At 35.4% G+C, this 19,958-nt stretch overlaps 1 protein-coding gene across 4 annotated transcripts in view; it reads right to left on the bottom strand.

Annotated features, from left to right (window-relative positions):
• LOC134575257 (oocyte zinc finger protein XlCOF6.1-like) overlaps positions 1–19,958 on the bottom strand; it is a 103,368-nt gene that overhangs the window by 25,722 nt on the left and 57,688 nt on the right. Inside the window, exon 1 of one of the 4 annotated variants that reach the window (XM_063434516.1) lies at positions 19,517–19,577. The exons of 1 other annotated variant lie outside the window; for it this stretch is intronic. The gene's annotated coding sequence lies outside the window, so the exon portion shown is untranslated. Of the gene's footprint in view, positions 1–19,446; positions 19,578–19,958 lie in introns of those variants that run through there. 2 more of the 4 variants (XM_063434517.1, XM_063434515.1) reach the window with 2 other exon arrangements.

Below are 19,958 nucleotides of genomic sequence, written 5' to 3'. Positions count from 1 at the left end.
TCTGTTATATTATTACAGTATATTACAGTCTGTGTTATATTATTACAGTATATACCAGTCTGTGTTATATTATTACAGTCTGTGTTATATTATTACAGTATATACCAGTCTGTGTTATATTATTACAGTATATTACAGTCTGTTATATTATTACAGTATATTACAGTCTGTTATATTATTACAGTAAATTGCAGTTTTTGTTATATTATTACAGTATATACCAGCCTGTGTTATATTATTACTGAATATACCAGTCTGTGTTATATTATTACAGTCTGTGTTATATTATTACAGTCTGTGTTATATTATTACATTATATTACAGTCTGTGTTAAATTATTACATTATATTACAGTCTGTGTTATATTATTACAGTCTGTGTTATATTATTACAGTCTGTGTTATATTATTACATTATATTACAGTCTGTGTTAAATTATTACATTATATTACAGTCTGTGTTATATTATTACAGTAATTTCCGGTCTGTGTTATATTATTAGATGTTATTATACATTGTGTTATTATATATTATTACATTATATTATTATACATAGTGTTATATATTATTACAGTATATTATATATTGTGTTATATATTATATTATACATTGTATTATTATATATTGTGTTATTATAGTATACATTGTGTTATATTATTATACATTGTGTTTTTATATTATATTATTATACACCGTGTGTAACGGATCACCTGGCACCCCGACTGGGTACCTCCGTTAATGGATGCTCCTAGTGCTTCCTGAGGGCTCCAAGCACTCTGGCAGACACCATAATCACCGAATCCAAGAAAACTTTAAATTCTCCCAAGCGTATGAATGCTGTAGACCATTGAATAGGAACCATACGAATAGGCTTGTACCCCTAGCAGTCAACTGGAACAGCATACAATAAATCCTTCCCCCAATAATGAGACGACACATCACTTTGAGGTTAAAACAGGAACTCTGGACTGGCTCATCCAGCCTGGCTTTTATTACACTAATCCACATACAGGCCACACCCAGGGGGAGGCATAAAATAACCAATCACATACATGGTTCAGCCCACACATCCCCTCCCCTCAGATAACATTAAACCCAATTATCCGGTACACTTTTTTAGCCCAGTTCTGGATGTACCCCAAAACCCGGGGGTACACCTTTAAATCCAGCATCGCTGGATAGCCCTTATTCAGGGGGACAACATATCCAAAATTCAAGTAATTCGGATGAATGGTTCGTGAGATATGGGGTTCCAAAGATTTGACCGACCGCATGGGTAAAGTATCCGAAAACAGTTCCATGCATTTTGGCCCTGCGGTCGGTCACAAACAAGGGAATGAAAACAGGCGAATTGCCTGTGTTATAGAGCCTGGAGAGGGTTTGAATGAATTCCCTTGTTTATGGGGTTCTTTCTACCGAACGGCGGGTCATTCGGTAGTTTCCATACGAATTTCTGGAAGTATGGAGGTCTCAGCGGTGTTTGCCTAGTCAAGTGTCCGATTTTAGTTCCAGACACTCGACGGCAAAACACCGCTGTTCGGTAGTTTAAGATGGCCGCCGCCACGTGTTTGTTTCCCGAATGGCGGCCACCCAGAGGACAAAGAATACATTACACTGATTGCCAATTACCCGTTTGCAACATTGTTGCAAACTGTAATTGGAGGCACACTTATTCCTGGGTGGTCTGGTTGTTCGGTAGTTTCACTCAATATAATAAATGGAGTGATTCTACCGAACAATCAGATGAATGCTGCATACATATCACCCAGGCTAAACTTAACACATGAATACATATATAATATTACAGGCAGCACACTAGAACATGCTTCACAGTCTTAAAGGGACAGTAGTCCCAAAAGTCCCAATGTGTCCATAGATGCTGTTAAAAGGGCCAGTAGCAGCAATATACAGTACAATATGCCCAAATATAAATCTTTAAGTGTACCAATTTTCCAGGGGCCATAGTCAGCAGGTAAGAGGCAGGCAGCCAGGCCCCTCCAATGTCCAGTGGCGAGGTGGGTTCCGCCACATTTCTCCCCTTTCCCATTTAGACTATCCAGACTCCAGACCTCCAGTCGGTCTGGGGCTCTGATAGTCGGCTGGCTGTCCTTACAGGGGGTAGTTGTCCAGATGGCCCCCTGCCACTCGTGTCCAGTTGTAAGTCCAAGGCTTGGGGAAAAAGTAACCAGGGTGTCCTCTCCCCTGGTTGAACACAGCTGTTGTTGGGGAAAAACGACTGTCTCCCCTTCCGATATTTTGTCTGGCTGTTGTGGACTAGGACCGACTGTCCCTATCCCCAGTGGTGTAGGTGCAGAGACTACGGTCCCATCTGCACGGTTGTGGGGTTTACTGTCTCCTCTTGGTGTGCTAAGCTGCCGCTGGGGAGAGGGGATGACAAACTCCTCTCCCTGAACCGTAGACTGCCGCTGGGGAGCAAGGACGGCTCCTTCAGCTCCCTGTAACTTGGGCACAGAGACCACGGTCCCATCTGTGCTGTTGTGGGGCTTACTGTCTCCCCTTGGTGAGCTGTGCTGCCGCTGGGGAGAGGGAATAACAACCTCCTCTCCCTGAACCGTAGACTGCCGCTGGGGAGCAAGGACATCTCCTTCAGCTCCCTGTAGCTTGGGCACAGAGACCACGGTCCCATCTGTGCTGGTGTGGGGCTTACTGTCTCCCCTTGGTGTGTTAGGCTGCCGCTGGGGAGGGAGGACGCTGCTCTCCTCTCCCTGCACTTTACTGATCCGCCGCTGGGGAGAGGTGGTAGCAAGCTCCTCTCCCCTACATACTTCTATACTCTGTGGAGGGAGACCGACTGTCTCTACTCCCAATACAGTGTCCTGCTGCTGGGGAAAGGAGACTGGGCTCTCTCTTCCCTGCTGGACACTCTGCTGCCGGGGAATGGAGACTGGGCTCCCAATTCCCAACAAATCACACTGCCACTGGGGAGGGAGGACGGCCCCTTCAGCTCCCTGTAACTTGGGCACAGAGACCACGGTCCCATCTGTGCTGGTGTGGGGCTTACAGTCTCCCCCTGGTACATTAAGCTGCCGCTGGGGAGAGGTGGTAACCAGCTCCTCTCCCATTAGAACACTCTGCCCATTGATGATCTGCCGCTGGGGAGAGGAGGTAACAATCTCCTCTCCCATGCCTACTTTCAGTCTTTGTGGAGGGAGACCGACTGTCTCTCCTCCCAATTCAGTGTCCTGCTGCTGGGGAACGGAGACTGGGCTCTCTATTCCCAAAAAATCACGCTGCTGCTGGGGGGTAGGACCAACTACCTCTGCCCCCTGTAACTCAGCCTGCCGCTGGGGAGGGAGGACGCTGCTCTCCTCTCCCTGCACTTCACACTGCCGCTGGGGATCTGGGCCGACTGCCCAGCATCCCTGTAGGGCCGGTACAGAGACCGCAGTCCCATCTCCACCTGCCATCTGTGGGTCTTCCCAGGACCAACCCGTGAGGCCCCTCAACATTTGTGAGTAAGGGCCACCTGCTTCCCCACCTGGCAACTCTGGCTGCTGCTGGGGATCTGGGCCGGTTGCCCAGCATCCCGGTGGAGAGACCTTGGTCCCATCTCTACCTGCCTGTTGTGGTTCCTCACAGGACCAGTCTATGAGGACCCCCACTTCGGGTTCCTCCCGCCGCCTCAGGGAAAGATGGCTAACCTCCTCGGATGCAGCCTCTACTCGGCTGCTGTAACGCTCCTGCTGCTGAGCATACTTCCTCTCTTTCGCCAACCGGAATTCTCGGTCCAGCCTTGTGTTTCGCTCAGCCATGACCTGGTTCCAGATCACCCGGCGTGTCTCCATGGGTATATCATCCCCATACTCGGCCACTCGCTGCCTCACCTCGGCCAGCCAATCATCTCCAGAGCCAGAACCTTCCATACTTGTCTGCTCCCAGGGGCGCTGCACGACTGCTAGCGTTGCCCTCAATTTGTAAATCCAAACAGTGTCTCTGAGCTGCTTTACCTCACACTAGGACGCCATCCCACCGCTTGCCACCAATGTAACGGATCACCTGGCACCCCGACTGGGTACCTCCGTTAATGGATGCTCCTAGTGCTTCCTGAGGGCTCCAAGCACTCTGGCAGACACCATAATCACCGAATCCAAGAAAACTTTAAATTCTCCCAAGCGTATGAATGCTGTAGACCATTGAATAGGAACCATACGAATAGGCTTGTACCCCTAGCAGTCAACTGGAACAGCATACAATAAATCCTTCCCCCAATAATGAGACGACACATCACTTTGAGGTTAAAACAGGAACTCTGGACTGGCTCATCCAGCCTGGCTTTTATTACACTAATCCACATACAGGCCACACCCAGGGGGAGGCATAAAATAACCAATCACATACATGGTTCAGCCCACACATCCCCTCCCCTCAGATAACATTAAACTCAATTATCCGGTACACTTTTTTAGCCCAGTTCTGGATGTACCCCAAAACCCGGGGGTACACCTTTAAATCCAGCATCGCTGGATAGCCCTTATTCAGGGGGACAACATATCCAAAATTCAAGTAATTCGGATGAATGGTTCGTGAGATATGGGGTTCCAAAGATTTGACCGACCGCATGGGTAAAGTATCCGAAAACAGTTCCATGCATTTTGGCCCTGCGGTCGGTCACAAACAAGGGAATGAAAACAGGCGAATTGCCTGTGTTATAGAGCCTGGAGAGGGTTTGAATGAATTCCCTTGTTTATGGGGTTCTTTCTACCGAACGGCGGGTCATTCGGTAGTTTCCATACGAATTTCTGGAAGTATGGAGGTCTCAGCGGTGTTTGCCTAGTCAAGTGTCCGATTTTAGTTCCAGACACTCGACGGCAAAACACCGCTGTTCGGTAGTTTAAGATGGCCGCCGCCACGTGTTTGTTTCCCGAATGGCGGCCACCCAGAGGACAAAGAATACATTACACTGATTGCCAATTACCCGTTTGCAACATTGTTGCAAACTGTAATTGGAGGCACACTTATTCCTGGGTGGTCTGGTTGTTCGGTAGTTTCACTCAATATAATAAATGGAGTGATTCTACCGAACAATCAGATGAATGCTGCATACATATCACCCAGGCTAAACTTAACACATGAATACATATACAATATTACAGGCAGCACACTAGAACATGCTTCACAGTCTTAAAGGGACAGTAGTCCCAAAAGTCCCAATGTGTCCATAGATGCTGTTAAAAGGGCCAGTAGCAGCAATATACAGTACAATATGCCCAAATATAAATCTTTAAGTGTACCAATTTTCCAGGGGCCATAGTCAGCAGGTAAGAGGCAGGCAGCCAGGCCCCTCCAATGTCCAGTGGCGAGGTGGGTTCCGCCACACCGTGTTATTATATTTTATTATACACCGTGTTATTATATTATACACTGTGTTATTATATTATATTATTATACACTGTGTTATTATATTATATTATTATACACTGTGTTATTATATTATATTATTATACACTGTGTTATTATATTGTTATACACTGTGTTATTATATTGTTATACACTGTGTTATTATATTATTATACACTGTTATTATATTATTATACACTGTGTTATTATATTATTATACACTGTGTTATTATATTATTACACACTGTGTTATTATATTATTATACACTGTGTTATTATATTATTATACGCTGTGTTATTATATTATATACTGTGTTATTATATTGTTATACACTGTGTCATTATATTGTTATACACTGTGTCATTATATTATTATACACTGTGTCATTATATTATTATACACTGTGTCATTATATTATTATACAGTGTCATTATATTATTACACACTGTGTTATTATATTATTACACACTGTGTTATTATATTATTACACACTGTGTTATTATATTATTATACACTGTGTTATTATATTATTATACACTGTGTTATTATATTATATTATTATACACTGTGTTATTATATTATATTATTATACACTGTGTTATTATATTATATTATTATACACTGTGTTATTATATTATATTATTATACACTGTGTTATTATATTATATTATTATACACTGTCATTATATTATATTATTATACACTGTGTTATTATATTATTATACACTGTGTCATTATATTATACACTGTGTCATTATATTATATATTTATACACTCTGTTATTATATTATATTATTATACACTGTGTTATTATATTATATTATTATACACTTGTAACGGACCGTTTCAGCATAAAAGGGGAAAAATCCGTTTAGGCGATAATCCCCTTTAGATGGACCAGCAGCTACCATAAGCACCAACTTCCCGAACTCCCAAACTGCACGAATTCTCCAACTCTCGAACAGCAGACACACTAACCCTGGAAGCAGCCGAACAGGAAAAGCAATATGAACAGCTTACACTCCTGGCAGTCGGCATACAGTCCCCTTTCCCCCCAAGAAAGAGACACACTCCAGCTTCAGGGTTAAACAGCAACAACAACTGATTTATTCACACACAGGCTTATATGAGATTCTCCCATGCAAGGGAGGGGTTTACAGTACACCAATCCAGTTTAAGGTACAACCCACACATCTCCTCCCTCCAACATATCTGTTAACACAATTAACAGGGACATATTTTTACCCAAGTTTTGGATGTACCCTAAATACTTGGGGTACATCCACAAATCTAATATCTCCAGATAGCCCTAGTCTGGGGAAACAACATACGTTAAAATCAGCCCATTCGGATAAACGGTTCGGGAGTTATGGGACTTTAAAGTATTGACCGACCGCATGGGTAAAGTATCCGAAATCAGTTCCATGCATTTTGGCCCTGCGGTCGGTCACAAACAAGTGAATGAAACAGACGAATTACTGGTGTTATAGAGACTAAGGGGAATTCGCATGAATCCCCTAATTCGTACGTTTCTTTCTACCGAACGGCGGGTCATTCGGTAGTTTCTATACGAATTTCTGGAAGTCTGGAGGTCTCAGCGGTGTTTGCCTAGTCGAGTGTCCGATTTTAGTTCCAGACGCTCGACGGCAAAACACCGCTGTTCGGTAGTTAAAGATGGCCGCCGCCACGTGTTAGTTTCCTGAATGGCGGCCACCCAGAGGACAAAGACCACACTGCACTGATTGCCAATTACCCATTTGCAACATTGTTGCAAACGGTAATTGGAGGCACACTTAATCCTGGGTGGTCTGGTTGTTCGGTAGTTTCCTCAATACAAGGAATGGAGTGATTCTACCGAACAATCAGATGAAGGCTGCATATATATAACCCAGGTAACTGCATACATAAATACATATACAATATACAGGCAGTACAATAGAATATGCTTCACAGTCTTAAAGGGACAGTAGTCCCAAAATGTCCATCGCTGATTTTAAAGGGCCAGTAGCAGCAATATACATTACTACATGCCCAAATATAGTCTTTAAAGTGCAATATGTCCAGGGGCCATAGTCAGCGGGCAGGAGGCTAGCAACCAGGCTTCTCCAGTTCACAGTGGCGAAGTTGGTTTCGCCACAATTCTCCCCTTTACCAATTAGACTAACAGGGTATCTGACCTCCTGCCGGTCAGTGCCCTGGTTAGTCCAGCAACCCACCCACAAAACAGAAACAGCAGGGCAGCCCACCCACAATAAACAGTTACTACACCTGGGTGAGGGAGAATTTTGTCCAGGTTCAGGTGCCTCACCACGGCTGTGTGGGGGACTGATAGGCTGCCTTGGTGGGTTGCTGAGGGGGCAGAGACCAGCGGTACTCTGTCCTGTTGCCAGCACTACCACAGGGTTAGTCTGGTTGGAGCCTGGTTGCTGGAGACCGATTGTCTCCCCTTTGGATATATGGCTCTGTGGCTGGGGAACAGGACCGACCGTCCCTACCCCTGGTGCTGTAAGTGCAGAGACTACGGTCCCATCTGCACGGATGTGGGGCTTAACATCTCCCCTTGGTGGGTTAGGCTGCCGCTGGAGAGAGGGTGTAACAAGCTCCTCTCTCTGGACGGTAAACTGCCGCTGGGGAGGGGGGTTAGCAGGCTCCTCTCCCTGCCACTCTCTCTGCTGGTGGAAAGGGGGACCAGCTGTCTCCCCTTTCATTCTCTTGTCCGGCTGCTGGGGTGCGAGACTGACTGTCTCTGCTCCCTGCAGGACACACTGCCGCTGGGGAGGGAGGACGCTGCTCTCCTCTCCCTTCGCTTCACACTGCCTTCTTGACATATCACTTTGCTGCTGGGGGGCAGGAACAACACCCTCTGCCCCCTGTAACTCAGCCTGCCGCTGGGGAGGAAGGACTGCACCTTCGGCTCCCTGGGACACACACGGCTGCTGGGGAGGATGGACGACACCATCAGCTCCCTGGGGCACACACTGCCGCTGGGGAGGGAGGACGCTGCTCTCCTCTCCCTTCACTTCACACTGCCTTCTTGGCATATCACTTTGCTGCTGGGGGGCAGGAACAACAACCTCTGCCCCCTGTAACTCAGCCTGCCGCTGGGGAGGAAGGACTGCACCTTCGGCTCCCTGGGACACACACGGCTGCTGGGGAGGATGGACGACACCATCAGCTCCCTGGGGCACACACTGCCGCTGGGGAGGGAGGACGCTGCTCTCCTCTCCCTTCGCTTCACACTGCCTTCTTGGCATATCACTTTGCTGCTGGGGGGCAGGAACAACAACCTCTGCCCCCTGTAACTCAGCCTGCCGCTGGGGAGGAAGGACTGCACCTTCGGCTCCCTGGGACACACACGGCTGCTGGGGAGGATGGACGACACCATCAGCTCCCTGGGGCACACACTGCCGCTGGGGAGGGAGGACGCTGCTCTCCTCTCCCTTCACTTCACACTGCCTTCTTGGCATATCACTTTGCTGCTGGGGGGCAGGAACAACAACCTCTGCCCCCTGTAACTCAGCCTGCCGCTGGGGAGGAAGGACTGCACCTTCGGCTCCCTGGGACACACACGGCTGCTGGGGAGGATGGACGACACCATCAGCTCCCTGGGGCACACACTGCCGCTGGGGAGGGAGGACGCTGCTCTCCTCTCCCTTCACTTCACACTGCCTTCTTGGCATATCACTTTGCTGCTGGGGGGCAGGAACAACAACCTCTGCCCCCTGTAACTCAGCCTGCCGCTGGGGAGGAAGGACTGCACCTTCGGCTCCCTGGGACACACACGGCTGCTGGGGAGGATGGACGACACCATCAGCTCCCTGGGGCACACACTGCCGCTGGGGAGGGAGGACTGCAAACCCCCTGGCCCTCTCTGATTCCCACGGCAAGTACTCTCACACTGCTTTCTTCACACGCTGTACTAGATCCTCTGAGAGGTTGGGTCCGCATAAAGCCAGCACCGCGGTGACCTCTCTGTCATACGCCTCTTGAGTGTAGCTGGGTGCCATGCTTGCTCTGCTGCAGTTGGTTCCTTGTAGATAGGGGCGCTGTACGGGTACTGGCGTTGCCCTCACTTTGTAATCCAGGAATGGTGTTGTCTGTAGCTGTCCCTCTGGTTGTAGGAACGATCCCGCCGCTTGCCACCAATTGTAACGGACCGTTTCAGCATAAAAGGGGAAAAATCCGTTTAGGCGATAATCCCCTTTAGATGGACCAGCAGCTACCATAAGCACCAACTTCCCGAACTCCCAAACTGCACGAATTCACCAACTCTCGAACAGCAGACACACTAACCCTGGAAGCAGCCGAACAGGAAAAGCAATATGAACAGCTTACACTCCTGGCAGTCGGCATACAGTCCCCTTTCCCCCCAAGAAAGAGACACACTCCAGCTTCAGGGTTAAACAGCAACAACACTGATTTATTCACACACAGGCTTATATGAGATTCTCCCATGCAAGGGAGGGGTTTACAGTACACCAATCCAGTTTAAGGTACAACCCACACATCTCCTCCCTCCAACATATCTGTTAACACAATTAACAGGGACATATTTTTACCCAAGTTTTGGATGTACCCTAAATACTTGGGGTACATCCACAAATCTAATATCTCCAGATAGCCCTAGTCTGGGGGAACAACATACGTTAAAATCAGCCCATTCGGATAAACGGTTCGGGAGTTATGGGACTTTAAAGTATTGACCGACCGCATGGGTAAAGTATCCGAAAACAGTTCCATGCATTTTGGCCCTGCGGTCGGTCACAAACAAGGGAATGAAAACAGACGAATTGCCTGTGTTATAGAGCCTGGAGAGGGTTTGAATGAATTCCCTTGTTTGTGGGGTTCTTTCTACCGAACGGCGGGTCATTCGGTAGTTTCCATACGAACTTCTGGAAGTATGGAGGTCTCAGCGGTGTTTGCCTAGTCAAGTGTCCGATTTCAGTTCCAGACACTCGACGGCAAAACACCGCTGTTCGGTAGTTTAAGATGGCCGCCGCCACGTGTTGGTTTCCTGAATGGCGGCCACCCAGAGGACAAAGACCACACTGCACTGATTGCCAATTACCCGTTTGCAACATTGTTGCAAACTGTAATTGGAGGCACACTTAGTCCTGGGTGGTCTGGTTGTTCGGTAGTTTCCTCAATACAATGAATGGAGTGATTCTACCGAACAATCAGATGAAGGCTGCATATATATATATAACCCAGGTAACTGCATACATAAATACATATACAATATACAGGCAGTACAATAGGATATGCTTCACAGTCTTAAAGGGACAGTAGTCCCAAAATGTCCATCGCTGATTTTAAAGGGCCAGTAGCAGCAATATACATTACTACATGCCCAAATATAGTCTTTAAAGTGCAATATGTCCAGGGGCCATAGTCAGCGGGCAGGAGGCTAGCAACCAGGCTTCTCCAGTTCACAGTGGCGAAGTTGGTTTCGCCACAACACTGTGTCATATTATATTATTATACACTGTGTTATTATATTATATACTGTGTCATTATATTATATTATTATATACTGTGTCATTATATTATATTATTATACACTGTGTTATTATATATTATTATACACTGTGTTATTATATTATTATACACTGTGTTATTATATTATTATACACTGTGTCATTATATTATATTATTATACACTGTGTTATTATATTATATACTGTGTCATTATATTATATTATTATACACTGTGTTATTATATATTATTATACACTGTGTTATTATATTATTATACACTGTGTTATTATATTATATTATTATACACTGTGTTATTATATTATATTATTATACACTGTGTCATATTATATTATTATACACTGTGTTATTATATTATATACTGTGTCATTATATTATATTATTATACACTGTGTTATTATATATTATTATACACTGTGTTATTATATATTATTATACACTGTGTTATTATATTATTATACACTGTGTCATTATATTATATATTTATACACTCTGTTATTATATTATATTATTATACACTGTGTTATTATATTATATTATTATACACTGTGTCATATTATATTATTATACACTGTGTTATTATATTATATACTGTGTCATTATATTATATTATTATACACTGTGTTATTATATATTATTATACACTGTGTTATTATATTATTATACACTGTGTCATTATATTATATATTTATACCCTCTGTTATTATATTATATTATTATACACTGTGTTATTATATTATATTATTATACACTGTGTTATTATATTATATTATTATACACTGTGTCATTATATTATATTATTATACACTGTGTTATTATATTATTACACACTGTGTTATTATATTATTATACACTGTGTCATTATATTATTATACACTGTGTTATTATATTATATTATTATACACTGTGTCATTATATTATATTATTATACACTGTGTTATTATATTATTATACACTGTGTTATTATATTATATTATTATACACTGTGTTATTATATTATATTATTATACACTGTGTCATTATATTATATTATTATACACTGTGTCATTATATTATATTATTATACACTGTGTTATTATATTATATTATTATATATTATTATACACTGTATTATATTATATTATTATACACTGTTATTATATTATATCATTATACACTGTGTTATTATATTATATTCGTATACACTGTGTTATTATATATTATTATACACTGTGTTATTATATTATATTATTATACACTGTGTTATTATATTATATTATTATACACTGTGTCATTATATTATATTATTATACACTGTGTTATATTATATTATTATACACTGTGTCATTATATTATATTATACACTGTGTTATTATATTATATTATTATACACTGTGTCATTATATTATATTATTATACACTGTGTTATTATATATTATTATACACTGTGTCATTATATTATATTATACACTGTTATTATATTATATTATTATACACTGTGTTATTATATTATATTATTATACACTGTGTTATTATATTATTATACACTGTGTCATTATATTATATTATTATACACTGTTATTATATATTATTATACACTGTGTTATTATATATTATTATACACAGTGTTATTATATATTATTATACACAGTGTTATTATATTATTATACACAGTGTTATATTATTATACACTGTGTTATTATATTATATTATTATACACTGCGTTATTATATTATTATACACTGTGTTATTATATTATTATACACTGTGTCATTATATTATTATACACTGTGTTATTATATTATTATACACTGTGTCATTATATTATATTATTATACACTGTGTCATTATATTATTATACACTGTGTTATTATATTATTATACACTGTGTCATTATATTATATTATTATACACTGTGTTATTATATTATTATACACTGTGTTATTATATTATTATACACTGTGTCATTATATTATATTATTATACACTGTGTCATTATATTATTATACACTGTGTCATTATATTATTATACACTGTGTCATTATATTATTATACACTGTGTCATTATATTATTATACACTGTGTCATTATATTATTATACACTGTGTCATTATATTATATTATTATACACTGTGTCATTATATTATTATACACTGTGTCATTATATTATTATACACTGTGTCATTATATTATTATACACTGTGTCATTATATTATTATACACTGTGTCATTATATTATTATACACTGTGTCATTATATTATTATACACTGTGTCATTATATTATTATACACTGTGTCATTATATTATTATACACTGTGTCATTATATTATTATACACTGTGTCATTATATTATATTATTATACACTGTGTCATTATATTATTATACACTGTGTCATTATATTATTATACACTGTGTCATTATATTATTATAAACTGTGTCATTATATTATTATACACTGTGTCATTATATTATTATACACTGTGTCATTATATTATTATAAACTGTGTCATTATATTATTATACACTGTGTCATTATATTATATTATTATACACTGTGTCATTATATTATTATACACTGTGTCATTATATTATTATACACTGTGTCATTATATTATTATACACTGTGTCATTATATTATTATACATTGTGTCATTATATTATTATACATTGTGTCATTATATTATATTATTATACACTGTGTCATTATATTATTATACATTGTGTCATTATATTATATTATTATACACTGTCATTATATTATTATACATTGTGTCATTATATTATATTATTATACACTGTGTCATTATATTATTATACACTGTGTCATTATATTATTATACACTGTGTTATTATATTATTATACACTGTGTCATTATATTATATTATTATACACTGTGTCATTATATTATATTATTATACACTGTGTTATTATATTATTATACACTGTGTCATTATATTATATTATTATACACTGTGTCATATTATTATACACCGTGTCATTATATTATTATACACTGTGTTATTATATTATTATACACTGTGTCATTATATTATATTATTATACACTGTGTTATTATATTATTATACACTGTGTTATTATATTATTATACACTGTGTCATTATATTATATTATTATACACTGTGTTATTATATTATTATACACTGTGTCATTATATTATATTATTATACACTGTGTCATTATATTATATTATTATACACTGTGTCATTATATTATATTATTATACACTGTGTCATTATATTATTATACACTGTGTTATTATATTATTATTATACACTGTGTCATTATATTATTATACACTGTGTCATCATATTATATTATTATACACTGTGTCATTATATTATTATACACTGTGTCATTATATTATTATACACTGTGTTATTATATTATTATACACTGTGTCATTATATTATATTATTATACACTGTGTCATTATATTATATTATTATACACTGTGTCATTATATTATATTATTATACACTGTGTCATTATATTATTATACACTGTGTTATTATATTATTATTATACACTGTGTCATTATATTATTATACACTGTGTCATCATATTATATTATTATACACTGTGTCATTATATTATTATACACTGTGTCATTATATTATTATACACTGTGTCATTATATTATTATACACTGTGTCATTATATTATATTATTATACACTGTGTCATTATATTATTATACACTGTGTTATTATATTATTATTATACACTGTGTCATTATATTATTATACACTGTGTCATTATATTATTATACACTGTGTCATTATATTATTATACACTGTGTTATTATATTATTATACATTGTGTCATTATATTATATTATTATACACTGTGTCATTATATTATTATACACTGTGTCATTATATTATTATACACTGTGTCATTATATTATTATACACTGTGTCATTATATTATTATACACTGTGTCATTATATTATTATACACTGTGTCATTATATTATACACTGTGTCATTATATTATTATACACTGTGTCATTATATTATATTATTATACACTGTGTCATTATATTATTATACACTGTGTCATTATATTATTATACACTGTGTCATTATATTATATTATTATACACTGTGTCATTATATTATTATACACTGTGTCATTATATTATTATACACTGTGTCATTATATTATTATACACTGTGTCATTATATTATTATACACTGTGTCATTATATTATTATACATTGTGTCATTATATTATTATACACTGTGTCATTATATTATTATACACTGTGTCATTATATTATATTATTATACACTGTGTCATTATATTATTATACATTGTGTCATTATATTATATTATTATACACTGTGTCATTATATTATTATACATTGTGTCATTATATTATATTATTATACACTGTGTCATTATATTATTATACACTGTGTCATTATATTATTATACACTGTTATTATATTATTATACACTGTGTTATTATATTATTATACACTGTGTCATTATATTATATTATTATACACTGTGTCATTATATTATATTATTATACACTGTGTCATTATATTATTATACATTGTGTCATTATATTATATTATTATACACTGTGTCATTATATTATTATACATTGTGTCATTATATTATTATACACTGTGTCATTATATTATTATACACTGTGTCATTATATTATTATACACTGTGTCATTATATTATTATACACTGTGTCATTATATTATTATACACTGTGTCATTATATTATTATACACTGTGTTATTATATTATTATACACTGTGTCATTATATTATTATACACTGTGTTATTATATTATATTATTATACACTGTGTCATTATATTATTATACACTGTGTCATTATATTATTATACACTGTGTCATTATATTATTATACACTGTGTCATTATATTATTATACATTGTGTCATTATATTATTATACACTGTGTCATTATATTATTATACACTGTGTCATTATATTATTATACACTGTGTCATTATATTATTATACACTGTGTCATTATATTATTATACACTGTGTCATTATATTATATTATTATACACTGTGTCATTATATTATTATACACTGTGTCATTATATTATTATACACTGTGTCATTAGATTATTATACACTGTGTCATTATATTATATTATTATACACTGTGTCATTATATTATTATAAACTGTGTCATTATATTATTATACACTGTGTCATTATATTATTATACACTGTGTCATTATATTATTATACACTGTGTCATTATATTATATTATTATACACTGTGTCATTATATTATATTATTATACACTGTGTCATTATATTATTATACACTGTGTCATTATATTATTATACACTGTGTCATTATATTATTATACACTGTGTCATTATATTATTATACATTGTGTCATTATATTATTATACACTGTGTCATTATATTATTATACATTGTGTCATTATATTATATTATTATACACTGTGTCATTATATTATTATACATTGTGTCATTATATTATATTATTATACACTGTGTCATTATATTATTATACATTGTGTCATTATATTATATTATTATACACTGTGTCATTATATTATTATACACTGTGTCTTTATATTATTATACACTGTGTTATTATATTATTATACACTGTGTCATTATATTATATTATTATACACTGTGTCATTATATTATTATACACTGTGTCATTATATTATTATACACTGTGTCATTATATTATTATACACTGTGTCATTATATTATATTATTATACACTGTGTCATTATATTATTATACACTGTGTTATTATATTATTATTATACACTGTGTCATTATATTATTATACACTGTGTCATTATATTATTATACACTGTGTCATTATATTATTATACACTGTGTCATTATATTATTATACACTGTGTCATTATATTATATTATTATACACTGTGTCATTATATTATATTATTATACACTGTGTCATTATATTATTATACACTGTGTCATTATATTATTATACACTGTGTCATTATATTATTATACACTGTGTCATTATATTATTATACATTGTGTCATTATATTATTATACACTGTGTCATTATATTATTATACATTGTGTCATTATATTATATTATTATACACTGTGTCATTATATTATTATACATTGTGTCATTATATTATATTATTATACACTGTGTCATTATATTATTATACATTGTGTCATTATATTATATTATTATACACTGTGTCATTATATTATTATACACTGTGTCATTATATTATTATACACTGTGTTATTATATTATTATACACTGTGTCATTATATTATATTATTATACACTGTGTCATTATATTATTATACACTGTGTCATTATATTATTATACACTGTGTCATTATATTATTATACACTGTGTCATTATATTATATTATTATACACTGTGTCATTATATTATTATACACTGTGTTATTATATTATTATTATACACTGTGTCATTATATTATTATACACTGTGTCATTATATTATTATACACTGTGTCATTATATTATTATACACTGTGTTATTATATTATTATACACTGTGTCATTATATTATTATACACTGTGTCATTATATTATATTATTATACACTGTGTCATTATATTATTATACACTGTGTCATTATATTATTATACACTGTGTCATTATATTATTATACACTGTGTCATTATATTATTATACATTGTGTCATTATATTATTATACACTGTGTCATTATATTATTATACATTGTGTCATTATATTATATTATTATACACTGTGTCATTATATTATTATACATTGTGTCATTATATTATATTATTATACACTGTGTCATTATATTATTATACATTGTGTCATTATATTATATTATTATACACTGTGTCATTATATTATTATACATTGTGTCATTATATTATATTATTATACACTGTGTCATTATATTATTATACACTGTGTCATTATATTATTATACACTGTGTCATTATATTATTATACACTGTGTTATTATATTATTATACACTGTGTCATTATATTATTATACACTGTGTCATTATATTATTATACACTGTGTCATTATATTATTATACACTGTGTCATTATATTATTATACACTGTGTTATTATATTATTATACACTGTGTTATTATATTATTATACACTGTGTCATTATATTATTATACACTGTGTCATTATTATACACTGTGTCATTATATTATTATACACTGTGTTATTATATTATTATACACTGTGTTATTATATTATTATACACTGTGTCATTATATTATTATACACTGTGTTATTATATTATATTATTATACACTGTGTCATTATATTATTATACACTGTGTCATTATATTATTACACACTGTGTCATTATATTATTATACACTGTGTCATTATATTATTATACAATGTGTCATTATATTATTACACACTGTGTCATTATATTATTATACACTGTGTCATTATATTATTATACACTGTGTTATTATATTATTATACACTGTGTCATTATATTATTATACACTGTGTCATTATATTATTATACACTGTGTCATTATATTATTATACACTGTGTTATTATATTATTATACACTGTGTTATTATATTATTATACACTGTGATATTATATTATTATACACTGTGTTATTATATTATTATACACTGTGTTATTATATTATTATACACTGTGTTATTATACTATTATACACTGTGTCATTATATTATTATACACTGTGTCATTATATTATATTATTATACACTGTGTTATTATATTATTATACACTGTGTCATTATATTATTATACACTGTGTCATTATATTATTATACACTGTGTCATTATATTATTATACACTGTGTCATTATATTATTATACACTGTGTCATTATATTATATTATTATACACTGTGTTATTATATTATTATACACTGTGTTATTATATTATTATACACTGTGATATTATATTATTATACACTGTGTTATTATATTATTATACACTGTGTTATTATATTATTATACACTGTGTTATTATACTATTATACACTGTGTCATTATATTATTATACACTGTGTCATTATATTATATTATTATACACTGTGTTATTATATTATTATACACTGTGTCATTATATTATTATACACTGTGTCATTATATTATTATACACTGTGTCATTATATTATTATACACTGTGTCATTATATTATTATACACTGTGTCATTATATTATTATACACTGTGTCATTATATTATATTATTATACACTGTGTCATTATATTATATTATTATACACTGTGTCATTATATTATTATACACTGTGTCATTATATTATTATACACTGTGTCATTATATTATTATACACTGTGTCATTATATTATTATACACTGTGTCATTATATTATATTATTATACACTGTGTCATTATATTATATTATTATACACTGTGTCATTATATTATATTATTATACACTGTGTCATTATATTATTATTATGAGTGAGATTCTCTCGGTGCCTGGCTCCCAGCTCCCTATGTGGCTGGCTGAGGGTGCTGAGAGCTGCAGTGATAACATTTAAAGGGACACACCCCAGCAGGGCAGGAGGTGGCTGCCATATGACGTCACCCGCCTGGCTGTGATGTCACCGGCCGCCATTACCGTAATACTGTGTTGGATCCAGGGCAGAGCTCAGTCTCACAGCACCTGCCGCCTCCTCCGCTCACCGGAACTAGAACTACCCGCTTCCGGCCCGGGCCACGCCCACACACTATGACTCCACTGACGGAGGGCGAGGTGCATGACGGGAGACGTAGTTCAAATTGCTCTGCGCATGCGCACTAACTCAGAGACAGCTCTGACTGACACTGGATGCAGGGCCGGCCTTAGGGGTCTGTGTGTGTGTGACTGTGTGTGTGTGTGACTGTGTGTGTGTGACTGTGTGTGTGTGTGACTGTGTGTGTGTGACTGTGTGTGACTGTGTGTGTGTGTGACTGTGTGTGACTGTGTGTGTGTGACTGTGTGTGACTGTGTGTGTGACTGTGTGTGTGTGTGTGTGTGACTGTGTGTGTGTGACTGTGTGTGACTGTGTGTGTGTGACTGT

This window comes from Pelobates fuscus, chromosome 10 (genome assembly GCF_036172605.1).
Source record: "Pelobates fuscus isolate aPelFus1 chromosome 10, aPelFus1.pri, whole genome shotgun sequence".
Lineage (NCBI taxonomy): Eukaryota > Metazoa > Chordata > Amphibia > Anura > Pelobatidae > Pelobates > Pelobates fuscus.
This window is presented reverse-complemented; position numbering and strand designations above follow the sequence as displayed.